Genomic DNA, 27,739 nt, shown 5'->3' on the forward strand with positions numbered 1-27,739 from the left:
CTCGAGACCCCATATGAACAACAATTCCAACCAACCAGAGCTTCCAGGGACTAAACCACTTCGCAAAGACTATACATGGTCTGACCCTGGGCTCCAACCTCATAGGTAGCAATGAATAGCCTAGTAAGAGCACCAGTGGAAGGGGAAGCCCTTGGTCCTGCCAAGACTGAACTGAACCCCGCAGTGAACATGATTGTTGGGGGGAGGGTGGTAATGGGGGGAGGATGGGGAGGGGACACTCCTGTAGAAGGGGAGGGGGACTGGTTGGGTGTTGTTGGCCTGGAAACCAGGAAATGGAATAACAATTGAAATGTAAATAAGAAATACCTAAATTAATAAAGATGGAGAGAAAAAAAAAGAACTTAAGAGTGTATAGAGCCCTTTTTGGGCTACTTGCTTTTAAACTCTTGATGGGAATTTGATATTATCAGGACAAAAGAAAGAAGCCCAGGGCAGGAGTTTGGCTTGGGATTGGGCTCAGGAAATGGCCTTTTATTATAAACACTTACATTTGAGTTAATGCAAAGCTCAGAGCAGGTTCAGGTTAAGCAACTGAGGCCGTCCTTTTGTCTTGCTCATCCTGACCAGCCCCTAGAAAGGTATTGACAATGTCTTGATTATTACCTTTTGTTCCTTAACTCAGAACTTATCTTACCATTCTTTATGTATTTAAAGTGGAATAAATGCAGATTGGAAAGTAAAATATCTATTTCTAGGTCAGAACTGGCTGGAGTCATGTTAAATGTTGATTATTTGTCTTTTTTTCTTTTCAATCCTCACTTCTACCCTGGGGTACCTATTGACTGACTCTGCTGGGTTTGTCATTCAAGTCTCTGAAGAAAGAAATTGATGAAGATCTCAGACGATGGAAAGACCTCCCATGATCATGGATTGACAGGATTAATATTAGGAAAAATGACCATTTTGCTAAAAGCAATTTACAGAGTCAGTGCAGTCTCCATCAAAATTCCAATTCAATTCTTCATAGAGTTAGAAAGATTGATTTGCAAATTCATGTGGAATTACAAAATGCCAAGACCTACAGGGGGTTCAGCAGAGACCTGAGATGGGATTGAAAGAATGGGGGACAAGAGGTGCAAAGGTGAGCAAGTAGTTGTCTGATCATGCTCTTGAACTTTATTTCAGGGCAGTGGCTTCTAAAGGCAAGCAAGTGAGAAGGTCACACAGGGCCCAAGACCAATCCATCACCATCCATCCCCACCTTCTCATTGTTCCTTTGGTTTCTGTGACTGCAAATTTCAGATGTACTGATAAGAACAGATAACTGGCTAGGTTTTCCAGAAACATGGGCTATAAAAGTGGGCCTGAAACATTCCTGAGAACATTCCTGAAATAGAGGGTTTATAAGAGGTCTTGGCTCCTGGCAAGAAAAAAATCCAGGATTTTGAAAATTATCCTCAACAATAAAAGAACTTCTATGGAAATCATCATCCCTGAATTCAAGCAGTATTACAGAGCAATAGTGATAAAAACTGCATAGTACTGGTACAGAATGGCAGGCAGATCAATGGAATAGAATTGAAGACCCAGAAATGAACAACACAGCTAACATCACTTGATCTCTGACAGAGAATCTAAAATCCTCCAGTGGAAAAGAGATAGCATTTTAAACAAATGGTGCTGTTTCAACTGGAGATCAGCATGTAGAAGAATGCAAATCAACCCATTCTTATTGCCCTGTAAAAAGCTTAAGTCCAAGTGGACTACATAAAACCAAATACAATCAAACTAATGGAAGAAAAATTGGGGAAGAACCTTGAACACATGATGGGAAAATTTCCTGACCAAAACACTAATGACTTATGCACTAAATAAGGAATCGACAAATGAGACCTCATAAAACTTGAAAGCTTCTGTAAGACAGAAGACAATGTCATTAGGACAAAATAGCAGCATGTTGGTTGAGGGAAAAGATCTTTATCTGAAAGGAAAATTATACAGATTTAAGGTTTAAAAATATGAAGTTAAAAGAGTATGTTTCAAAATTCACAACCTCAGGACTAAACACTGTGAAAAGCAAGTCCAGGCAGCCCCGCCCTGCCGCTAGAACTAACAGACCATAAAAGGAAAAGAATGCAGAACAGACCAGGAGTACCGGATCTGACTCACAGTCCACCTGGCAGGAAGAGATAAGCCCCCAGCCCCCGACATCCACAACGTCCCAAACCTGCCAATGTGTGTAGCTATACCTTATTACCTCATCATGTGAAATAGCCAATCATATGTGAACATGTCTATGTGCCTCGTTTGAATCCACCAATCCCCGTAACTATGCATCTGCTTCTGTATGCCCGCTTCTGCTTCCCCAATCCCTATAAAAGCCCCATGCTGGAGCTGCTGGGCGCGCAAGTCCTCCGAAGAGACTGTGTGCCCGCAGGTACCTGTGTTTTCCAATAAACCCTCGTGCTGATTGCATCCGAGTGGACTCGGCTCGGTCATTGGGCACTTGGGACTCCTCCTGAGGGAAAGGTCCTCTCCGGGGGTCTTTCATATCAATCCTATATCCTATAGAGAGCTAATATCCAATATATACAAACAACTTAATAAGTTCGACTCCAGAGAGCCTAATAATCTTATCAAACGTGGGGTACAGAGCTTTAAAAAGAATTCTCAATGGAGGAATATCTAATGGCTGAGAAGTGCCTAAAGAAATATTTAACATCCTTACTCATCAGGGAAATGCTAATCCAAACAATCCTGAGACTCTACTTCATGCCAGTCAGAATGGCTAAGATCAGAAATTCAGGTGATCAGATGCTGGCGAGAATGTGGAGAAAGAGGAATACTCCTCCATTGTTGGTGGAATTGTAAACTAGTACAACCAGTCTGGAAATCAGCTGGAGGTTCCTCAGAATATTGGATATTGCACTACCTGAGAACCCAATTATACCACTCCTGGGCATATACCCAAATGATGTTACAACACACAACAAAGACACATGCTCCACTATTTTCATACCAACCTTTTTGTAATAGTCACAAGCTGGAAAGTGTGGAATGTGTGGATCAAGCAGACTAAAACTATCTTAGAAAACATCAGGTGCCTACGGCTTCCCAAAACCACCAGGTGCCTAGGACTTCCTGCTGGGAACCAAGCATCAAGCAGACAAAAGCTATCTTAGAATACTCAAGTATTTGAAACTTCCTGCTAGGGAGCTCCACAAGAATTTGCTGAGTAAACACCCCATTCTAGAAGTATCATAACCACAATAGGGACAGAATCCTCCACCACCCACTCTACAGAGTCAAAGATATCTCCCTGACAGAGCATGAATGTATGTCATACTTACTAGCCAATAGATTTAAAGGTCAATATATTTAGCCAATAAGTTTAAACTGTAACCTTGCTGATGTAATTTGTACCCCTAAAACGGTATGAAGTGTATTTGCCTTTGCTCCTGGGGTTGCCTCTGCCCTGATTGCAGAACGACCCTAGTGCATTGGACTAGTAAAACTTCTTGTTTATTATATTTGTCTCAATCTCTGAGTGGGATATCTGGGACACAGGTCTCAGTGAGCTTTTCTCGAGTCTTACATTTTGGTGCATGGGCCGGAAAATCTTCTTACTCATGGAATGAGTGACCGAAAATGGAGGAAAAGCTGCAGCAGGTACCGTCATTGTCTTAGTCTGTGTCTTGTAGTGAGCCATATTGGATTTGGGCCTGGCTGCTTTGTAACTGTATGGCCACAGTTAAGAAGTCATGGGATTGTTGGACAGAGGCCTCTCCCATGTATTTATGGCACAGGAAGAAAAGACCAAGTAGTAAACACCCGGTGTCTCCACTGCATGACCCCTGCTGAGCCCGGCTGATGCATGTGGAACCAACACACCTGGAGCACACCTGGGTGGTGGTCAATTTACTTCTGCCTTTTGCTTCCTCAGCCTTTATCCTTGAAATTTAGGCTGGTTTTCTCGAATTTCTCCCTAATTAATTCAGATCTCGTAGTCGGTCTTTTGTTACTGAAGTCACGAGCCAGGTAGTCATAAGCCAGGGTTTCCCACTGTGCTTCCCAGATATTTTCTACCTGGAGACTTGGGTATATAAGTGGTGAACAAAGCTACAGGAGACTCTTCTGCTCTCCTTCCTCTCTCTCTCTCTGACTCTTTCTCTCTGACTCTCTTCTGCTCTTCCTCTTCCTCTCTCTTCCTCTTCCTCTCTCTCTCTCTCTCTCTCTCTCTCTCTCTCTCTTCTTCTTCTTCTTCTTCTTCTTCTTCTTCTTCTTCTTCTTCTTCTTCTTCTTCTTCTTCTTCTTCTTCTTCTTCTTCTTCTCTTCCTCTCCTGGCTTGATACAATAACCTGTGTATGTGTGTGTGTGTGTGTGTGTGTGTGTTTCTTTCATCCCACAGGCTTTTGCCCGATTCTCAGTACCGTGTCGGTGCTGGTGCCGACATGTCTGACTTGTCTAAATATATGTCTAGTTTTTCTGAATCTGTGCGAACTCTGGGGAAGAGGTGGGAGGCCGCTGCGCCATCTGGGAGTTGGAACCGGTACTGAGGTTGTCTTTCTCTCTGAATCTGTGCGGCCATTGGGGCAGCAGTGGCAGCCTCTGTCCTGTTTGGAAGGGCCCAACTTCACTCAGAAGCAGTGACTGGGAGGCCACTGTGGAGCTTTCTGGTTTGGTCTGGTCTGGAGAGAGTCAGGAGGACTCCACTCCTTTTAGAACCTGTTAGTGTGTGTACTCACTAAAATCATGGCAGGGGTGTATCAGTCTTGAATTTTCTGTTTTTCTGTTTGCATGTGTATTCGTGACACTTGTGGCAGGACTGTATCGGTCTTGTACCTTATTTGCTTGTGTGTGGACTTGGACTGATGATATTTTTGGACAGCATGGGACAGACTGTAGCAACTTCCTTGAATATGACTCTTAAACATTGGGTAGAAGTGAAGTCTAGGGCCCACAATATCTCAGTAGAAGTGAAAGAGCATAAATGGGGACTCTTTGTGCTTCAGAGTGGCCTTCCTTTGAGGTTGGGTGGCCAGTCATGGGCTCTTTTTCCTCGACTCTTATTCAATTGTTCAAACAATATTTTGGGGGGGCAAGTCCTTAAAGTCACCCAGATCAAATCCCATATAGTCTGGTCTGGGAAGATTTGGTATGTAACCCTCCCCCATTGGTAAGGTGTCTGTTTTCACTGTCACAGGACCAAGCCAAGAAGAACGTCCTCATGGACACTGAAGCTGACCTTCTTCTCCTGGACCCCCTTCCTCCCTATCCTCCTAGTTTCCAGTCTCGACAGGTCCAGCCACCAAATCCCTGGCACCATCGGCTGCAGGCTCTTCGGCCCCACCAGATGAGAGAAAAGGGACAGAAAGTCTGCTTTTAGGACCAGAGGGACCTGAACAAGGGACTTGAAGCAGGAGAATGATGGCACCGGACCAGACAAACATCTTGCTGCTCCTAGCCTATGGCCCCCCTGTCAATCAGGGCCTCCAACCTCCTCAGTATTGGCCGTGTCCAGCAGACAACTTATAAAACTGGAAGACCCACAACCCTTCTTTTTCTGAGAATCCTCAGAATCCAACTAACCTCATTGAAATCTCCTCTTTTCCCATCAACCCTCCTGGGAAGACTGCCAACAACTTTTACTGGTTCTGTTCACCACTGAGGAGAAACAGTGTATTCTCCTTGAGGCCAGGAAAAATGTCCCTGGGGCAGAGGGGTGACCCTCCCTTCTACTGGCAGATATTGATGCGTGTTTTCCACTGACCAGGCCAGACACGCCTGAAGGTAGGGAGCATCTGAAAGTCTTTTGTCAGGCTCTGCTGGCACGTCTCAGAAGGGCGGCGAAATGCCCCACAAATTTGACAAAGGTGAGAGAGGTGGTCCAGGGACTGGACAAGTCTCCCTCAGATTTCTTAGAAAGGCTCATGGAGGCTTTCCGCCAGTTCACTCCTTATGATCCCAGCAGTGAGGAGCATAAGGCTACGGTTACGCTTGCTTTTATTGATCAGTCGAGCTGAGATATCAGGAAAAAGCTACAGATAAGATATAAGGAAGGGATACAAGAAAAGTCTTTGAGAGATCTAGTGCAAGTTGCTGAGAGAGTATTTCATAACTGAGAAACAGAAGAGGAAAAAGAAGACAGGAAACACAGAGAGCAGGAAGCTAGAGAATTAAGGAGAGAAAAGAGGCAGAAAAAAAATCTTCACAGAATCTTGGGCACAGTAGTTAGAGAATCTAGAGTGGGGACTCAATTATTCGTGGGGGTCAAGGGGGACCCATACCTGAGGGAGAATGGGTGAGAAAGAGGAGCGAGACCAAGCAGAGTCCTTGTCAAGGTCTGTTTACTGAGAGGAATGTACAGCATTTAAAGCTCTGAAGCAGGAATTGAAGCTTAGGGCGGGAGTCGGGGGGCGGAGGAGGAGTACTGGGAAGTGCCCAAGATGAATCATAGAACCACAGATATCCTCCTTAGACAAAGAGGCAACAGTCTTCCGGGGACATGTTCTTTCTTTGAAAATGTCAAGTCCTTCTCAGGAATCTGTTCAGGGCAGGGCTCTAGCTTTGCCCAGTCCGGCAGTCCAGTCCCAGTCCCCAACATCTCCCCCTTTCCTTAACTCTCAGTGGGAGGAAGGTCTGGGCTATATGGTGTGCATCCACGACCAGCACCTATTAGGAGTCGGTGAAGCCTCATGTCTTAGGCTACACAGGTTGCCCCCATGTCTCGCACTCTCACTTAGGTTTCATTATTTCCAACAGGGTGGAAGTAGTGGTCTGAGATAGACCAGACGTACCTCACAGAGTGCCCAGCTCAGCCATGGTGAGCCACTCTTGAAGTTAGGACTGCACCCCAATGGCTAGGAATGATCTTATGCTTTAACACAACGTTCTGGGCTATACGTGTGTGTTTTGTGAGAGTGGGTGACCCAGTTCATGGATCTGGCACTCTCACTTAGGTTCCATTATTTCTGCCAGGGTGGAAGTAGTCGTCTGAGATAGACCAGACATGCCTCACAGAGTGCCCAGCTCGGCCATGGCGAGCCACTCTTGCAGTTAGGACTGCACCCGAATGGCTAGTAACAATCTTATGCTTTAACACAACGTTCTGGGCTATACGTGTGTGTTTTGTGAGAGTGGGCAACCCAGATGGTGGACCCGTGTTAATCCCATTGTAAAGTTATTTCACAGCAGTGAGGTGTGTGCCTGGTATGTGGCACCATAATATCCCCGTCATTGATGCTTCCACCAGCGACTGATTTTCCAGCCTGAGTTATAGGCTGTATTTAGGGTGGAGAAGTCGAGGCCAGTCACGGGCAACCAAAGGAGAGTACCACACTCCCCAGTTGTCTCAGCCTCCTCATAATGGAGGTGGTGGTAATGGAATGAGACCTGCTTGGTATCTGAATCTACTTGGGCCTTGATAAAATCAGTTAACTTTCTAAGCACCCATGGACCAAAGGAGACGAGCAGCAGGAGTCCTATAAAGGGACCCAGGATACTGGGTAGAAGAGTGGTGAGCGGGGGAGAAGCAGAAAACCAATTTTTATACCAGGCTTCACTCTTTTCTCTTTCTCTATATCTCTTTTGTAGATTTTCTCTAACTTTTGTAGGCTGTTTTCTACTAATCCTGTCTTATCAGCATAAAAGCAACACTCCTCCTCGAGGGCCGCACAGAGCACTCCCTGTTGGAGAAAGAGAAGATCTAATCCTCTTCTATTTTATAGAACAACCTCAGCCAAGGAAGCGCCTGAATCTTTAAGATAGATTATTCCTTGTTGAATATCACTGATGTCCCTGTCTATGGCGGCACTGAGCTGATGATAACTATGTTGGGAGGTGATCACGGAGGCAACCCTGGTTCCTGTCCCCACAGCTGACAGGCCTAGCAGTACTGCAAGAGTCACGGCAGTGATGGGTTCTCTCTTCGTATGTGTGGAGGTGCCTCTTTTCCAGAACTGCAGGAACTCAAGATTGGGACAGGGAACTTGTGCAGCGGTGTTGGAGTTGGCAGACACCACATCTCTGGCACCATTAAGAATCACCCAGGTATAGTTGAAGATCTAGTGAGGTGATGTAGCAAGGGCAGATGTGATGATGCTTCCAAGGATCCAGATGAATGGGAACATGGTCAGCATGGTCTGTAATTCAGCATAGTTAGACTTTTCCTCAGGGTTGTCCCTGGGTGGGTTAAAGGTCTTAAGGCTCTCGGGTAGTCAACAGGCACCCCCAGTCTTTGAATCATAAATGCAGGCTGATCCACACCCCTAAATGAGGACTGGATCAGGACCATACCATTGGGATGCTAACGGGTCCTTCCATAGGACTCATGCATAATCATAAGTATGGGGTGCCACAGGTGGTCTGCTGCAGTTTTTCCATCCTTGTCCATGACAATGTAGTTAAGGACAAAGAGTGCATGATTTATTAATTTTTTGTGATTACTGGCGAGGGGGAATAATATTCCCCCATTTGACTCTAATTTATGGATCATATTTTTAAGGGTTTGGTGAGCTCTTTCAACTAAACCCTGTCCCTGAGGATTATAAGGAATGCCCGTGACATGTTTAATTCCGAGTTGGGAACAAAAGTCTTTAAAGTTGGAACTAGTATATCCAGGTCCATTATCTGTATTAACAATCTTAGGCTGAGGTAAAACTGTGAGGCAAACCAGAGAAGTATTAAAGCTGATAAACAACTTCAGCAAAGTGGCTGGGTATAAAATTAACTCAAATAAATCAGTAGCCTTCATTTACACAAAAGAGAAACAAGCCGAGAAAAAAATTAGGGAAACGACACCATTCATAATAGACCCAAATAATATAAAGTACCTCGGTGTGACTTTAACCAAGCAAGTAAAAGATCTGTACAATAAGAACTTCAAGACACTGAAGAAAGAAACTGAAGAAGACCTCAGAAGATGGAAAGATCTCCCATGCTCATGGATTGGCAGGATTAATATAGTAAAAATGGCCATTTTACCAAAAGCGATCTACAGATTCAATGCAATCCCCATCAAAATACCAATCCAATTCTTCAAAGAGTTAGACAGAACGATTTGCAAATTCATCTGGAATAACAAAAAACCCAGGATAGCTAAAACTATCCTCAACAATAAAAGGACTTCAGGGGGAATCACTATCCCTGAACTCAAGCAGTATTACAGAGCAATAGTGATAAAAACTGCATGGTATTGGTACAGAGACAGACAGATAGACCAATGGAATAGAATTGAAGACCCAGAAATGAACCCACACACCTATGGTCACTTGATTTTTGACAAAGGAGCCAAAACCATCCAATGGAAAAAAGATAGCATTTTCAGCAAATGGTGCTGGTTCAACTGGAGGTCAACATGTAGAAGAATGCAGATTGATCCATGCTTATCACCCTGTACAAAGCTTAAGTCCAAGTGGATCAAGGACCTCCACATCAAACCTGATACACTCAAACTAATAGAAGAAAAACTAGGGAAGCATCTGGAACACATGGGCACTGGAAAAAATTTCCTGAACAAAACACCAATGGCTTATGCTCTAAGATCAAGAATCGACAAATGGGATCTCATAAAACTGCAAAGCTTCTGTAAGGCAAAGGACACTGTGCTTAGGACAAATCGGCAACCAACAGACTGGGAAAAGATCTTTACCAATCCTACAATAGATAGAGGGCTTATATCCAAAATATACAAAAAACTCAAGAAGTTAGACCACAGGGAAACAAATAATCCTATTAAAAAATGGGGTTCAGAGCTAAACAAAGAATTCATAGCTGAGGAATGCCGAATGGCTGAGAAACACCTAAAGAAATGTTCAACATCTTTAGTCGTAAGGGAAATGCAAATCAAAACAACCCTGAGATTTCACCTCACACCAGTGAGAATGGCTAAGATCAAAAACTCAGGTGACAGCAGATGCTGGCGAGGATGTGGAGAAAGAGGAACACTCCTCCATTGTTGGTGGGATTGCAGACTGGTACAACCATTCTGGAAATCAGTCTGGAGGTTCCTCAGAAAATTGGACATTGACTGCCTGAGGATCCAGCTATACCTCTCTTGGGCATATACCCAAAAGATGCCCCAACATATAAAAAAGACACGTGCTCCACTATGTTCATCGCAGCCTTATTTATAATAGCCAGAAGCTGGAAAGAACCCAGATGCCCTTCAACAGATGAATGGATACAGAAAATGTGGTACATCTACACAATGGAATATTACTCAGCTATCAAAAACAATGGCTTTATGAAATTCGTAGGCAAATGGTTGGAACTGGAAAATATCATCCTGAGTGAGCTAACCCAAACACAGAAAGACATACATGGTATGCAATCACTGATAAGTGGCTATTAGCCCAAATGCTTGAATTACCTGTGGGGAACACCCATAAGGAAGGGGAGGGGGGAGGGGAATGTTTGCCCGGAAACCAAAGAATTATTATTAAGTATTATTAAGTATTAAATAAATTAAAAAAAACAAAAAAACAAAAATATTAGACCTTATAAAAAATCAAAAAAAAAAAAAAAAAGAATACTGGTTGCTTTTCCAGAGATCCTGAGTTCAATTCCCAGCAACCACATGGTGGCTCACAACCATCTGTAAATGGATTCGATGCCCTCTTCTGCTGTGTCTGAAGACAGTGACTGTGTACTCATATAAATAAAATAAATAAATCTTTAAAAAAGAAAAAAAAACTGTGAGGCAAGCCAGAACATGACTTATAACATGTTTGGTGGCCTCCCCTATCTGCAGGGATGTATAGATAAAGCCGCTAAGGGTATCAATGATAACATGAATATATTTTAATTTACCAAAGGAGGGAAGATGGGTGACATCCACTTGCCAGAGCTCTCCAGGAACCAGCCCACGGGGGTTGACCCCTAGGTGGGGGTCAGGCAGTAGGGTCACGCAGCCTTTGCAATTACGGACTATTTGGCTAGCCTGTTCACAGGTGATCTTATATTTAATCCTAATGCAATAATGTGCTATAAGTCATGTGCTTTTTGGGCAAGTGTAAAGGGCTTAGAGAAGGCCTCCTGGGTCAAGGCCACAAGTCGGGTGAGGTGATCAATGACATCATTACCATCAACCAAGGGGCCTAGCAATCCGGTGTGTGCTAGGATATGTGCCAAAAGAAGGGGCAAGAACGCCTTTGAATATACTTTTGTAAGGTGGCAAACAGGGGGGCAGCATTGGTGGTAGGACAAATATAGGGCACTGTTTCTAACATGGGGTAGAAAACGCAAGATATGAGCTATCTGTATACAGGTTAAAGGGTGCATCGGGCAGGGCACAAAAACTGCGAGGATGACTTGAAGCTCTACCAGCTGAGTGGAATCTAAAGGGATAGAGAACTTTTGTATTTGCCCATCAATGGAAAATGTGACTTGTCCATTAGATGAGCCGATTGTAAAGACAAGGTGGACTCCCAACATAGGGTGATCACCTGTTACCTTTGGAAAGACCACTGGGACTGTAATTTTGTGAAAAAACTGTATTAACTTATCTGAGGGGTAATGATTATCTATCTTACCCTGAAAGGCAATGCAGCCAATTGTCTATTCGTCTACATGTTGACGAAGTCAAAAGACCTGGGAGGGGATATAGGGTAAGATTAAAGCATCGGAGTCCCTTCCAAAGAGCTTACGGGACTGTTCTCTTCCAAGATGTATGAATTGTGCCACCAGCAAGGGATAGGTGGGAAGGACCCTAGTTGAGGAGGTGGGTAAATGTATCCATTAAAGAGGATATTGCTGCCAAAAAACTGCTGTTGGGGAGAAGGGGGTAGGAAGGACATCATTGGAAAATGTCGAGAATACCAGTGAAAAATCACAAGTAGGAGCTTCCTGTTTCTCAAGATTGTTTAACTTTATGGTCTGCTAGTTCCTGGGAGAAGCTTCCTGCTTCTCAAGATTGTTCTCTAAGGTTTTATTTAACTTTATGGTCAGCTAGTCACTGGGAGAGAGTTGCCGAACCCGCGGATGTAATTACCCATTCTATAGTCCTAGGAGAAGCTTCCTGGAACAAGCAATTCCTGGGCCTAACCAGTTTTTTTCTTCTACTCTGAATTTTGTCTGGTGGGGTAGGGGTAACCTTAAAACTTCTACCTTTCATTCCCCACTTCTTCTAGTGGCTAGTTCTAATCATAGAACTAAATTAAAACATGATATTATTGATGTAACATCAAAATCTGAACAGCACTTACTCTTTCTCTAATGAAGGTAACTAGTTTATTTAACACACGTGGACTTATAATCAGAAACAAAAGCAAAATTAAGAAGGGTCCCATAAGGGAAGATATCAGAGTAGTCATCTAAGCAGATCTACTAAACCAGCTCTCAAACCATCCCTGATGGTCTCTGTCTCTCTGTCTTTTGTCTAACCCTTTTTTAAGTTTACTCTTGGAGTCTTTAATTAGTCCTGAATGGTTTACATAAAAGCAACATTCTTCTTTTAGTGTAGTACACAGACCTCCTTCTTTAAGGAATATCAGGTCTAATCTCTTATTCTGAAGGACTACCTCTGAGAGGGAGGTTAGGGATTCTTGGAGGTCAGCTAAAAAGTCTTTTTACTCTTTCTATATCTAAGTCAATGGCAGATCTGAATTCTCCCTGTGTTGCAGGGCAAGAGCAGATGTCCTTGTAGCTGCCCTTGCAGCACCTAGACTCAGCCTTAAGATAGCCATAAGTAATTCTCAACTCTCTTTTCTGTCTTACTAAGTCTTTAGCATCAGGATTCCAATCTGGACACTATCTGAACCTACACACAAAAGACATGACTGCCTTTTAGAACTTCTGAACTTATACAGATTGTGATCCCTGAGGCACTGTCCCAAGAAGTGTTAGGAGTACTAACATAGGCAATGTTACATCATTTGCAATTGAAATCAAGCCTATCCCCACACCTATCCCGATGGAACCCAGGGCATACATGAAATTCCTGTTTCTTTTTTTTTCTTTTTCTTTTTTTTTTCTTATTAACTTGAGTATTTCTTATATACATTTCGAGTGTGTTCCCTTTCCTGGTTTCCAGGCAAACATCCTCCTCCCCACTCCCCTTCTTTATGGGTGTTCCCCTCCCCATCCTCCCCCCATTGCCGCCCTCCCCCCAACAATCTAGTTCACTGGGGGTTCAGTCTTAGCAGGACCCAGGGCTTCCGCTTCCACTGGTGCTCTTACTAGGATATTCACTGCTACCTATGAGGTCAGAGTCCAGGGTCAGTCCATGATTAGTCTTTAGGTAGTGGCTTAGTCCCTGGAAGCTCTGGTTGCTTGGCATTATTATACATATGGGGTCTCAAGCCCCTTCAAGCGCTTCCATTTCTTTCTCTGATTCCTTCAACGGGGGTCCTATTCTCAGTTCAGTGGTTTGCTGCTGGCATTCGCCTCTGTGTTTGCTGTATTCTGGCTGTGTCTCTCAGGAGCAAACTACATCCGGCACCTGTCGGCCTGCACTTCTTTCCTTCATCCATCTAAACTAGTTTGGTGGCTGTATATGTATGGGCCACATGTGGGGCAGGCTCTGAATGGGTGTTCCTTCTGCCTCTCTTCTAAAGTTTTTTGCCTTCCTATTCCCTGCCAAGGGTATTCTTGTTCCCTTATTAAAAAAGGAGTGAAGCATTCACATTTTGGTCATCCTTCTTGAGTTTCATGCATTCTGTGCATCTAGGGTAATTCAAGCATTTGGGCTAATAGCCACTTATCAATGAGTGCATACCATGTATGTTTTTTTGTGATTGGGTTATCTCACTCAGGATGATATTTTCCAGTTCCCTCCATTTGCCTATGAATTTCATAAAGTCATTGTTTTTGACAGCTGAGTAATATTCCATTGTGTAGATGTACCACATTTTCTGTATCCATTCCTCTGTTGAAGGGCATCTGGGTTCTTTCCAGCTTCTGGCTATTATAAATAAGGCTGCGATGAACATGGTGGAGCATGTGTCTTTTTAATATGTTGGGGCATCTTTTGGGTATATGCCCAAGAGAGGTATAGCTGGACCCTCAGGCAGTTCAATGTACAGTTTTCTGAGGAACCTCCAGACTGATTTCCAGAATGGTTGTACCAGTCTGCAATCCCACCAACAATGGAGGAGTGTTCTTCTTTCTCCACATCCTCGCCAGCATCTGCTGTCACCTGAGTTTTTGATCTTAGCCATTCTCACTGGCATGAGGTGAAATTAGGGTTGTTTTGATTTGCATTTCCCTTATGACTAAAGATGTTGAACATTTCTTTAGGAGTTTCTCAGCTCTTCAGCTTTCCTCAGCTGTGAATTCTTTGTTTAGCTCTGAACCCCATTTTTAATAGAGTTATTTGTCTCCCTGCTATCTAACATCTTGAGTTCTTTGTATATTTTGGATACAAGGCCTCTATCTGTTGTAGGATTGGGAAAGATCTTTTCCAAATCTGTTGGTTGTCGTTTTGTCCTAACCACAGTGTCCTTTGCCTTACAGAAGCTTTGTAGTTTTATGAAATCCCATTTGCCGATTCTTGATCTTAGAGCATAAGCCATTGGTGTTTTGTTCAGGAAATTTTTTCCAGGGCCCATGTGTTCCAGTTGCTGCCCTACTTTTCTTCTATTAGTTTGAGTGTATCAGGTTTGATGTGGAGGTCCTTGATCCACTTGGACTTAAGCTTTGTACTGGGTGATAAGCATGGTTCAATCTGAATTCTTCTACATGTTGACCTTCAGTTGAACCAGCACCATTTGCTAAAAATGCTATCTTTTTTCCATTTGATGGTTTTGGCTCCTTAGTCAAAAATCAAGTGCCCATAGGTGTGTGGGTTCATTTCTGGGTCTTCAATCCTGTTCCATTGGTCTATCTGTCTGTTTCTGCACCAATACCATGCAGTTTTTATCACTATTGCTCTGTAATACTGCTTGAGTTCAGGGATAGTGATTCCCCCTGAAGTCCTTTTATTGTTGAGGATAGTTTTAGCTATCCTGGGTTTTTGTTATTCCAGATGAATTTGCAAATTGTTCTGTCTAACTCTTTGAAGAATTGGATTGGTATTTTGATGGGGATTGCATTGAATCTGTAGATTGATTTTGGTAAAATGGCCATTGTTACTATATTAATCCTGCCAATCCATGAGCATGGAAGACCTTTCCATCTTCTGAGGTCTTCTTCAATTTCTATCTTCAGAGTCATGAAGTTCTTATTGTACAAATCTTTTACTTGCTTGGTTAAAGTCACACCGAGGTTCTTTATATTATTTGGGTCTATTATGAATGGTGTCGTTTCCCTAATTTCTTTCTCGGCTTGTTTCTCTTTTGTGTAGAGGAAGGGTACTGATTTATTTGAGTTAATTTTATACCCAGCCACTTTGCTGAAGTTGTTTATCAGCTTTAGTAGTTCTCTGGTGGAACTTTTGGGATCACTTAAATATACTATCATATCATCTCCAAATAGTGATATTTTGACTTCTCCTTTTCCGATCTGTATCCCCTTGACCTCCATTTGTTGTCTGATTGCTCTGGCCAGAACTTCAAGAACTATATTGAATAAGTAGGGAGAGAGTGGGCAACCTTGTCTAGTTCCTGATTTTAGTGGGATTGCTTCAAGTTTCTCTCCATTTAGTGTAATGTTAGCAACTGGTTTGCGGTATATGGCTTTTACTATGTGTAGGTATGGGCCTTGAATTCCTATTCTTTCCAGGACTTTTATCATTAAGGGGTGTTGAATTTTGTCAAATGCTTTCTCAGCATCTAATGAAATGATCATGTGGTTTTGTTCTTTCAGTTTGTTTATATAATGGATCACGTTGATGGTTTTCCGTATGTTAAACCATCCCTGCATGCCTGGGATGAAGGCTACGTTATCATGGTGGATGAATGTTTTGATGTGCTCTTGGATTCCGTTTGCCAGAATTTTATTGAGTATTTTTGCGTCGATATTCATAAGGGAAATTGGTCTGAAGTTATCTTTCTTTGTTGGGTCTCTGTGTGGTTTAGGTATAAGAGTAATTGTGGCTTCATAGAAGTAATTCGGGTAGTGCTCCATCTGTTTCAATTTTGTGGAATAGTTTAGATAATATTGGCATGAGGTCTTCTATGAAGTTTTGATAGAATTCTGCACTAAACCCGTCTGGACCTGGGCTCTTTTTGGTTGGGAGACCTTTAATGACTGCTTCTTTTTCCTTAGGAGTTATGGGGTGGTTTAACTGGTTTATCTGTTCGTGATTTAACTTCAGTACCTGGTATCTGTCTAGGAAATTGTCCATTTCCTGCAGATTTTCAAGTTTTGTTTTATATAGGCTTTTATAGTAAGATCTGATGATTTTTTGAATTTCCTCTGAATCTGTTGTTATGTCTCCCTTTTCATTTCTGATTTTGTTAATTTGGACACACTCTGTGTCCTCTCCTTAGTCTGGCTAAGCGTTTATCTATCTTGTTGATTTTCTCAAAGAACCAACTTTTGGTTCTGTTGATTCTTTCTATGGACCTTTTTGTTTCTACTTGGTTGATTTCAGCTCTGAGTTTGATTATTTCCTGCCTTCTACTCCTCCTGGGTGTATTTGCTTCTTTTTGTTCTAGAGATTTTAGGTGTGCTTTCAAGGTGGTGACATATGCTTTTTCCCCTTTCTTTCTGCAGGCACTCAGAGCTCTGAGTTTTCCTCTTAGCACAGCTTTCATTGTTTCCCATAAGTTTGGGTATGTTGTACCTTCATTTTCATTAAATTCTAAAAAGGTTTTAATTTCTTTCTTTATTTCTTCCTTGACCAGGTTATCATTGAGTAGAGCATTGTTCAATTTCCACGTATATGTGGGCATTCTTCCCTTATTGTTATTGAAGACCAGTTTTAGGCCGTGGTGGTCTGATAGCACGCATGGGATTATTTCTATCTTCCTGTACCTGTTGAGGCCCATTTTTTGACCAATTATATGGTCAATTTTGGAGAAAGTACCATGACGAGCTGAGAAGAAGGTATATCCTTTTACTTTAGGATAGAATGTTCTATAAATATCTGTTAAGTCCATTTGGCTCATGACTTCTCTTAGTCTGTCTACATCTCTGTTTAATTTCTGTTTCCATGATCTGTCCATTCATGAGAGTGGGGTGTTGAAATCTCCTACTATAATTGTGTGAGGTGCAATGTGTGTTTTGAGCTTTAGTAAGGTTTCTTTTATGTATGTAGTTGCCCTTGTATTTGGGGCATAGATATTTAGGATTGAGAGTTCATCTTGGAGGATTTTTCCTTTGATGAATATAAAGTGTCCTTCCTTATCTTTTTTGATGACTTTTAGTTGAAAATTAATTTTTTTGATATTAGAATGGCTACTCCAGCTTGCTTCTTCTGACCATTTCCTTGGAAAGTTTTTTTACATCCTTTCACTCTGAGGTAGTGTCTGTCTTTGTCTCTGACGTGTGTTTCCTGTAGGCAGCAGAATGCCGGGTCCTCGTTGCATATCCAGTTTGTTAATCTATGTCTTTTTATTGGGGAGTTGACTCCATTGATGTTGAGAGATATTAAAAAATAGTGATTATTGTTTCCTGTTATATTCATAGTTGGATATGAGGTTATGTTTGTGTGCTTTTCTTCTCTTTGTTTTGTTGCCAAGATGATTAGTTTCTTGCTTCTACCAGGGTATTGCTCGCATCCCCCCCCCCTTTTTTAAAATTTTTTTTTCATTAACTTGAGTATTTCTTATATACATTTCGAGTGTTATTCCCTTTCCCGGTTTCTGGGCAAACATAACCCTCCCCTCTCCCCTCCCTTTTGGGTGTTCACCTCCCAACCCTCCCCTCATTGCCGCCCTCCCCCTAACAGTCTAGTTCACTGGGGGTTCAGTCTTAGCAGGACCCAAAGCTTCCCCTTCCACTGGTGCTCTTACTAGGATATTCATTGCTACCTATAAGGTCAGAGTCCATGGTCAGTCCATGTATAGTCTTTAGGTAGTGGCTTAGTCCCTGGAAGCTCTGGATGCTTGGCATTGTTGTACATATGAGGACTCGAGCCCCTTCAAGCTCTTCCAGTTCTTTCTCTGATTCCTTCAACGGGGGTCCTATTCTCAGTTCAGTGGTTTGCTGCTGGCATTCGCCTCTGTATTTGCTGTATTCTGGCTGTTTTTCTAAGGAGCGATTTACATCCGGCTCCTGTCGGTCTTCACTTCTTTGCTTCATCCATCTTGTCTATATGTGTGGCTGTATACGTATGGGCCACATGTGGGGCAGGCCCTGAATGGGTGTTCCTTCTGTCTCTGTTTTAATCTTTGCCTCTCTCTTCCCTGCCAAGGGTATTCTTGTTCCCCTTTTAAAGAAGGAGTCAAGCATTCACATTTTGATCATCCATCTTGAGTTTCATGTGTTGTAGGCATCTAGGGTAATTCAAGCATTTGGGCTAATAGCCACTTATCAATGAGTGCATAAAATGTGTGTCTTTCTGTGATTGGGTTACCTCACTCAGGATGATATTTTCCAGTTCCAACCATTTGCCTACGAATTTCATAAAGCCATTGTTTTTGATAGCTGAGTAATATTCCATTGTGTAGATGTACCACATTTTCTGTATCCATTCCTCTGTTGAAGGGCATCTGGGTTCTTTCCAGCTTCTGGCTATTATAAATAAGGCTGCGATGAACATAGTGGAGCACGTGTCTTTTTTATATGTTGGTGCATCTTTTGGGTATATGCCCAAGAGAGGTATAGCTGGATCCTCAGGCAGTTCAATGTCCAATTTTCTGAGGAACCTCCAGACTGATTTCCAGAATGGTTGTACCAGTCTGCAATCCCACCAACAATGGAGGAGTGTTCCTCTTTCTCCACATCCTCGCCAGCATCTGTTGTCCCCTGAGTTTTTGATCTTAGCCATTCTCACTGGCATGAGGTGAAATCAGGGTTGTTTTGATTTGCATTTCCCTTATGACTAAAGATGTTGAACATTTCTTTAGGTGTTTCTCAGCCATTCGGCATTCCTCAGCTGTGAATTGTTTGTTTAGCTCTGAACCCCATTTTTAATAGGGTTATTTGTCTCCCTGCGGTCTAACTTCTTGAGCTCTTTGTATATTTTGGATATAAGGCCTCTATCTGTTGTAGGATTGGTAAAGATCTTTTCCCAATCTGTTGGTTGTCGTTTTATCTTAACCACAGTGTCCTTTGCCTTACAGAAGCTTTGCAGTTTTAGGAGATGCCATTTGTCGAATCTTGATCTTAGAGCATAAGTCATTGGTGTTTTGTTCAGGAAATTTTTTCCAGTGCCCATGTGTTCCAGATGCTTTCCTTGTTTTTCTTCCATTAGTTTGAGTGTGTCTGGTTTGATGTGGAGGTCCTTGATCCACTTGGACTTAAGCTTTGTACAGGGTGATAAGCACGGATCGATCTGCATTCTTCTACATGTTGACCTCCAGTTGAATCAGCACCATTTGCTGAAAATGCTATCTTTTTTTCCATTGGATGGTTTTGGCTCCTTTGTCAATAATCAATTGACCATAGGTGTGTGGGTTCATTTCTTGGTCTTCAATTCTATTCCATTGGTCTATCTGTCTGTCTCTGTACCAATACCATGCAGTTTTTATCACTATTGCTCTGTAATACTGCTTGAGTTCAGGGATAGTGATTCCCCCTGAAGACCTTTTATTGTTGAGGATAGTTTTAGCTATCCTGGGTTTTTTGTTATTCCAGATTAATTTGCAAATTGTTCTGTCTAACTCTTTGAAGAATTGGATTGGTATTTTGATGGGGATTGAATTGAATCTGTAGATCGATTTTGGTAAAATGGCCATTTTTACTATATTAATCCTGCCAATCCATGAGCATGGAAGACCTTTCCATATTCTGAGGTCTTCTTCAATTTCTTTCTTCAGTGTCTTGAAGTTCTTATTGTACAAATCTTTTACTTGCTTGGTTAAAGTCACACCGAGGTACTTTATATTATTTGGGTCTATTATGAATGGTGTCGTTTCCCTAATTTCTTTCTCGGCTCGATTCTCTTTTGTGTAGAGGAAAGCAACTGATTTATTTGAGTTAATTTGATACCCAGCCACTTTGCTGAAGTTGTTTATCAGCTTTAGTAGTTCTCTGGGGGAACTTTTGGGATCACTTAAATATACTATCATATCATCTGCAAATAGTGATATTTTGACTTCTTTTCCAATCTATATCCCCTTGACCTCCTTTTGTTGTCTGATTGCTCTGGCCAGAACTTCAAGAACTATATTGAATAAGTAGGGAGATAGTGGGCAGCCTTGTCTAGTCCCTGATTTTAGTGGGATTGCTTCAAGTTTCTCTCCATTTAGTGTAATGTTAGCAACTGTTTTGCTGTATATGGCTTTTACTATGTTTAGGTATGGGCCTTGAATTCCTATTCTTTCCAGGACTTTTATCATAAAGGGGTGTTGAATTTTGTCAAATACTTTCTCAGCATCTAATGAAATGATCATGTGGTTTTGTTCTTCCGTTTGTTTATATAATGGATCACGTTGATGGTTTTCCGTATGTTAAACCATCCCTGCATGCCTGGGATGAAGCCTACATGATCATGGTGGATGATTGTTTTGATGTGCTCTTGGATTCCGTTTGCCAGAATTTTATTGAGTATTTTTGCGTCGATATTCATAAGGGAAATTGGTCTGAAGTTCTCTTTCTTTATTGTGTCTTTGTGTGGTTTAGGTATAAGAGTAATTGTGGCTTCATAGAAGGAATTCGGTAGTGCTCCATCTGTTTCAATTTTGTGGAATAGTTTGGATAATATTGGCATGAGGTCTTCTATGAAGGTCTGATAGAATTCTGCACTAAACCCGTCTGGACCTGGGCTCTTTTTGGTTGGGAGACCTTTAATGACTGCTTCTATTTCCTTAGGAGTTATGGGGTGGTTTAACTGGTTTATCTGTTCGTGATTTAACTTCAGTACCTGGTATCTGTCTAGGAAATTGTCCATTTCCTGCAGATATTCAAGTTTTGTTTTATATAGGCTTTTATAGTAAGATCTGATGATTTTTTTGAATTTCCTCTGAATCTGTAGTTATGTCTCCCTTTTCATTTCTGATTTTGTTAATTTGGACACACTCTCTTTGTCCTCTCATTAGTCTGGCTAAGCGTTTATCTATCTTGTTGATTTTCTCAAAGAACCAACTTTTGGTTCTGTTGATTCTCTCTATGGACCTTTTTGTTTCTACTTGGTTGATTTCAGCTCTGAATTTGATTATTTCCTGCCTTCTACTCCTCCTGGGTGTATTTGCTTCTTTTTGTTCTAGAGCTTTTAGGTGTGCTGTCAAGCTGCTGACATATGCTCTTTCCTGTTTCTTTCTGCAGGCACTCAGAGCTATGAGTTTTCCTCTTAGCACAGCTTTCATTGTGTCCCATAAGTTTGGGTATGTTGTACCTTCATTTTCATTAAATTCTAAAAAGTTTTTAATTTCTTTCTTTATTTCTTCCTTGTCCAGTTTATCATTGAGTAGAGCATTGTTCAATTTCCATGTATATGTGGGCATTCTTCCCTTATTGTTATTGAAGACCAGTTTTAGGCCGTGGTGGTCTGATAGCATGCATGGGATTGTTTCTATCTTTCTGTAATACAGCAAATACATAGGCGAATGCCATCATTAAACCACTGAACTGAGAACAGGACTCCTCTTGAAGGAATTAGAGAAAGGACTGAAAGAGCTTGACCATGCTTAAGAACCCATATGAACAACAGTGCCAATCAACCAGAGCTTCCAGCGACTAAGCCACTACCCAAAGAGCTGACCCAAGGATCCAACCTCATAGGTAGCAATGAATAACCTAGTAAGAGCCCAGAAAATTTCTATGCAACTCTAGGTATAAAAATATGCAAAACATGTGAAAGAATGAAATGTTTATTGATAAAAATATTAATAACATTTTAAATTAGGAGGAAAGGCATTGAGATTAACAGCATTTTTGTGAGTTTTTAGGAAGAGAGAGCAAGTTTAGAAGGAGAATGAAGAGTGGACTAACTTAGAAACTATAGTTAATATAAAAAACTAGGAGAGCAATTTGCAGAATGCAGAGCAGAAAAGGAAATAGAGAAGCTGCAGAGAACAGAAGGAGCAGGCAGTTTTCTCCTTACCCTGGGCCAAAACATGTGTTTTCTTACTAACAAGGCAGTCTTAATCTTCTTAGAGGAACAATGCTTTCTTCTTATAAATTTAGGCTTAATTCATTTAGCATTAAAAGGTAGGCACTTTCTTTCTCTATGCAATAAAAATTCGAGCTATAAAAACTAAAAGAACGTTGAAAACTCTTGACCCTATCCTAGAAACAATTAACTTTATAATTATTCATTACATAGCAACTTGGAAATATTTAGTCCATGTTAATTAAGGAAAATTAAGTAGCAAGCAAGGTTTGTACTGAGACAGAACAACTTGAGTGTTTTCATTTGGTGGCTTGAATGTTACTTGGAGTTTTAGATACATTAGTTATCTTGATAAAGTATTTGGAAGGACCAATTCCTTCCCAGTTGCATCTTTCTGGGGCACAGCTGTCAGAGGTGAAATTTTCATGGTCTCCTTTTTTGTTTGGCACTGGATTCACCCTTTGGTCCCCAGGAGAGAAGTGGGTTGCCAAAATCATCCTGTTTCCTAGCAGAGGCCTCTGAGGACACAAGCTTAAATATCTTGAAACCCAGCCCCACCAATCCTTTTGTGGTTTGCCCTGGAGTTATTTGTATTTTGATGCTAATTCCACTGCCCTAAGGACAGTTGTCTAGTCACTTTAGCAGGAATCAGGTGACTTCACCAAAACCTTCTGCACATTGAATTTGTAAAATTCAGGTGGGGGCAGGCACACGATAGAAGGAGACCTGTCATTGGAGGAAAAGGAAGCATGGGCAGGAGAGAAGTTTGAAGGAAGAGAAGGAGACTGGAATAGAGAGAAGAGATGGGAGGGGGAGGGAATGAAGTCATGGCAGGTGACGTGAAGATTCTGCTCTGTGTATTTACAGATTGTTAATAATGTTCTTAAGGGATGGATGGTACTGGGCTTTGTATGTTTAGGTGGACAATTATATCTCACTAATAAGGTTATTGTGTTGTGTGTTCTTTCATGTATCTGTTTGAGTGTAGAAAAGTGTGTCAGGGCAGGAGACACTGTGACACCACAGTGCAGGACCTAGCAGGGTAAAAGACAACCGTACCTTCTTATTTTTTATATTTTACAACAACAGCTAGCAAATCAACTTGTGGGCAAGAGTCCACTAGTAATCCTAAGACTTGAGAGAAAGTTTTTAGTTTCTAAGAGGAGACCAGCACCATGTTAAGTCATGTGATATCTCAAGGGTGAGAATTCAAACAAAGAAACAGGAAAGTAGCTTGGGCTGGCAGGCTATAGGTCCTCTGTTGTGTAATAAGTAATGACAGATCAGAGAGTTAGAGATTAAAAGCTGTTTTTGTTTTTGTTTTTGTTTTTTTTAAAGAAAGTTGTTTAGAAAATCTTTCAGGATACTAATATTCACTCTAATATGGGCTCCATGGGAATTTCGGGTTGAAATCCCATTTAGACTAGCTACTTCTTAATGTCAGGTATTTTAAAAAGGTGATTAAGTTTGTTCTTAGAAAGAAGAGAGTAAAGAGATTACCTGAATCATGTGGTGATTTTCACCCACGGTTCAGAACTTAAATAGGGAAAATTTAGTCACTAACTGCAGGTAGAGAGTTGTGATAAATGTCTGTAACACTGGGCAGAGTGAAAGCAGAGATATATTATAGAAGTTACTAAGGTTAAATAAAAATCTGTGGCTCTGGGTAGAAAGCTTAACAGATGGATATATTCTGGACTAAAGTCCTGGCTTGATACATTGCTTATTGGTATTAGAATTGATAGAAGGTGTTTAACTTTGTTTTAAGGAGCATATAGAGATTACACAAATCACGTGGGGTTTTTCATTCATGGTTTGGAACTTAGGGAAAAATTAGTCACTGACTCCAAGTAGATTATTGTGATATTTACAAGTAATTAAAGTTAAATAAAAATCTGTGGCTCTGGGTAGAGAGCTTAACAGATGGATATATTTTGGGCTAAAGTCCTAGTTTGATATGTTGCTTATTGATATTGGAATTGATAGAAGGCATTTGGTTCGTTTTATGAATTACCCCACTAAAGGCCATATGGCTCAGTGATGCCGGCTAACAAGGGTTTGTGGTTACTTTTGATATTTACCACAACAGGAAGCTCAGATTCTCTTAATGTGGGCTCCATGGGAATTTTGGGTTCATTTCCTGATATCATAGAGTACAAAAGCCTATCAGGCTCATTGTTTAGCTTACTTCCTTTTTAAAAAATTGTTTAATCTTCATAATGGGTGTGACTTTGAGTTTTATGGTTATATTATTACTCTGGGAGAGAGTGTAAAATACAAGCTTTCCTGGTTACAGACTAAGAAACACAGTATTTTGGGAGAAAGATTTTGTCTTTGTGTTTTTAAAAAGTGTGATTAGGCTCTGGAAACCTCAGAGCATCATACTGATCAGATTTGATAGTGGTAGACCTCCTGAAAAAAAATGATTCAGGAGAATCAAACAAAAAGATATCTCAATTCTAAACTTTTGTCTTGAGAGTTATATTTTAGAGTGCACCTACTTAGATTCCTGGTCTCAAGGACTTTCAGCTGGGTCCAGTCAGGACACGTTGACTAAAGAATTTGTTTCATTCTTCCCACCCCTTACCCCAAGGATATCTCAACGCCCATGTACAACTTGAAGAAGTTATGGAGGAGTCATTGCCCCAATTCCCTGGACTTTTGGGGGGCTGAAAGCGGATATTTTAAAGTTGTATTTATGAGAAATTTAGAAATGGTTGTAATTTAACAGAGAGGAATCAGCTAGATTGAGTTATACAGTCATAATCTGATTTAGTAACTACACTAAAATCATCTTTGCTTTGGTATAGAATTTATTTGACAAAGTTTAAAAGTACAAGGTTTAGAGCCAGTCCTTCTAATGATGTCATTACAAATTTCTGAGTTTATTACACATGTGAGTTAAGGGCCAAATAGCAAATTTATGGCTCTGAGTTTGTGAGAGTACTTTCAAGATAATATTAAGATATAAAGACAACAGTTAAGATAGTCTTATATAGATAAATGGTTCTAAAAAACATCAGAAATCCACAAAATTTGAGATTAAAGTTATTTATCTTTTGTTGAGACATATTTGCTCCTAACAGTTCCTCTTTGTTGGATTTAATGAAGAAAATGAACATCTCTACCTACAGATGAGGCAATACTTTGTGGCTAGGCAGCAACTGGACAAAACTTCCTGTTTCATCTGCAGACTAATACTGTCCAGAAAAGGACAAATCATACAGAATAGTTGACTGATAAGCTCTGACAAAACAGAGTCATCAGCCCTTCAAAAATCTGTGGGCTAAAAGGCTGAAGACTTGCGCTCACATGTTGCTAACAGATGACTGTGCTAGTGGAGATTTGTCTTTGCAACCTCTTATTTCTGGAAGCCGTGTTAGTCTTCCTATATGTGTAGTTATTGGGTCATTCAAAGATTTCTGATGTGGGTGAAGACTGGTAGTTTTGTAAACAACCCAAGCTGTTTAGCATTGAGAAGGATAATAAATTTGAAAGAGTGTTTTTTTAGATGGTGTACAAACTCAAACCAGGATATAAGTCAGGTATAGAATTATAGTCTTTTAGCATAGGTGACACAAGGTACTTTAGGTAATGGATAAAATTAATGGATGGGGTGTTATGTGTATCGCATGTTTTATAAATTGTAGAATGGTAATAATTGATATATTTTAACTGGACAAAAAGGGGGAAATGTGGTTTGCCATGGAGTTATTTGTATTTTGATCCTAATTCCACTGCCCCAAGGACAGCTATCTAGTCACATATTCAGGAATCAGGTGACTTCACCAGAACCTTCTCCCCACTGAATTTGTAAAATCCAGGCTGGGGGGGGGGCAGGTACAGGATAGAAGGAGGCATGTCATTGGAGGAGAAGGAAGGATGGGTGGGAGAGAAGTTTGAAGGAAGAGGATGAGACTGATCTGTTTCAGGAGAAGAGACAGGAGGGAGAGGGCAAGAAGCCATGGCAGGTGACGTTAAGATTCCATGCTGTACCTTTGCAGGTTGTTATAAATGTTTTTAAGGGATGGATGTGTACCAGGCTTTGTATGTTTAGGTGGGCAATTATATCTTATCAATTGGGTCAAAGGTTATTGTGTTGTGTGTTCTTTAATGTGTAGATTTAAGTGTAATGGAGTGTGGGGCGGCTGGTCTGGGCTACCACTGAGTTGGGATGTGTGTTTCTGGCATGGAAACTTGCCTTGGGAACTAGATAGGTAGAGAGATTGCTGATGGCTCAGAGAGAAAGAGGCCTTCAGCAGTGTGATATACGATGGAGCAAAGTGGGTGAGAGGCTTTGCTGACTGGGAATTAAGATATCTAGCAGATATCTTGGGGCACTGCAGTGCCGGACCTAAGTGGGGACAAAGGACAACTGTACTTTTTTTATTTTTTATATTTTACAACAACACAACCTCTTCCCATTTATGTCTGTTTAGGGGCACAGCCAGCAGAGTTATGTCCTCCAAACTTAGTTGTCTGGCCCATGGATCCCATTGGCTTCCTGAGAAGTTCTACTGTTATAATGATCATCCAACAGCAAAAAGAGATGGTTATTCAAGAAAATCAATAAGAGAGACCCTTCGTCATTGGCCAATTGACAGAGTGATGTGGTTCCTTCTGGATAGAAACACCTTTGCTGAGTTTTGATTTGTGTTTGATTAGATCAACCTATTGCTGCTAATTCTTGTGAACTGAACAGCACAGCTGATATCCTGACAAAGCAGATTAGATTCACTCCAAAGAACTATATCTAAACAGGAATATATCTTCTTTTATTCCATTATCCTTTTCTTTTACTACCTCTGGTGGGTGATGAACTAGAAAGGAGGTTAAAGCATTTAAGTACACTTATTAAAATAGGTTTTGAAAAATATAAGCCTACGCCAGATAATATAATTAAAAATTTGGTACATTTTGTATGCCTTTGACCTCCTTTTGCTGTCTAATTACTCTCACAAGAACTTCAAGTACTGTATTGGAAAAAGAGGGAGAGAGTGGGCAGCCTTGTCTAGTCCCTAATTTTAGTGGGATTGATTCAAGTTTCTCTCCATTTAATTTGATGTTGGCTATTGATTTGCTGTATATTGCTTTTATTATGTTTAGGTATGTGCTTTGAATTCCTGATCTTTCTGAGAGGTTTAACATGAATTTTGTGAAATGCTTTTTCAGCACCTAATGAGATGATCATGTGATTGTTTTATGTGAGTTTGTTTCTGTACTGGATTACATTGATGGATTTCTGTATATTGAACCATCCCTGCATACCTAAGATGAAGCCTATTTGATCATGGTGAATGATCATGGTGATGTGTTCTTTGATTTGGTTTGCAAGAATTTTATTGAGGAACTTTGCATTGACATTCATAAGGAAAATTGGCCTGAAGTTCTTGTTCTTTGTGGGGTTTTTGTATGGTTTATGTATCAGCATAATTGTGGCTTCATGGAATGAATTAGGTAGTGTTCCCTCTGTTTCTATTTTGTAGAATAGTTTGAAGAGTATTGGTCTTTGGTCTTCTTTGAAGTTCTGTAGAATTCTTCACTAATGACTCAGGCACTTAGAGCAACTATAGGCAAATGGGACCTCATAAAATTGAAAAGCTTCTGTAAGGCAAAGGGCACTGTCAACAGGACAAAATGGCAACATACAGATTGGGAAAAGAACTTTATAAACCCTACATCCCATAGAGGGCTAATATCCAACATACATAAAGAACTCAAGAGGTTAGACCCCAGAAAAAC

The 27,739-nt window shown here is 41.0% G+C and overlaps 1 pseudogene; it reads right to left on the minus strand.

Annotated features, from left to right (window-relative positions):
- Vmn2r116l-ps31 (vomeronasal 2, receptor 116 like, pseudogene 31) overlaps positions 1–4,549 on the minus strand; it is a 128,660-nt pseudogene extending 124,111 nt beyond the window's left edge.
- Positions 4,550–27,739: the final 23,190 nt, after the last annotated feature.

This window comes from Rattus norvegicus, chromosome 8 (genome assembly GCF_021556685.1).
Source record: "Rattus norvegicus strain SHRSP/BbbUtx chromosome 8, alternate assembly SHRSP_T2T, whole genome shotgun sequence".
NCBI lineage: Eukaryota > Metazoa > Chordata > Mammalia > Rodentia > Muridae > Rattus > Rattus norvegicus.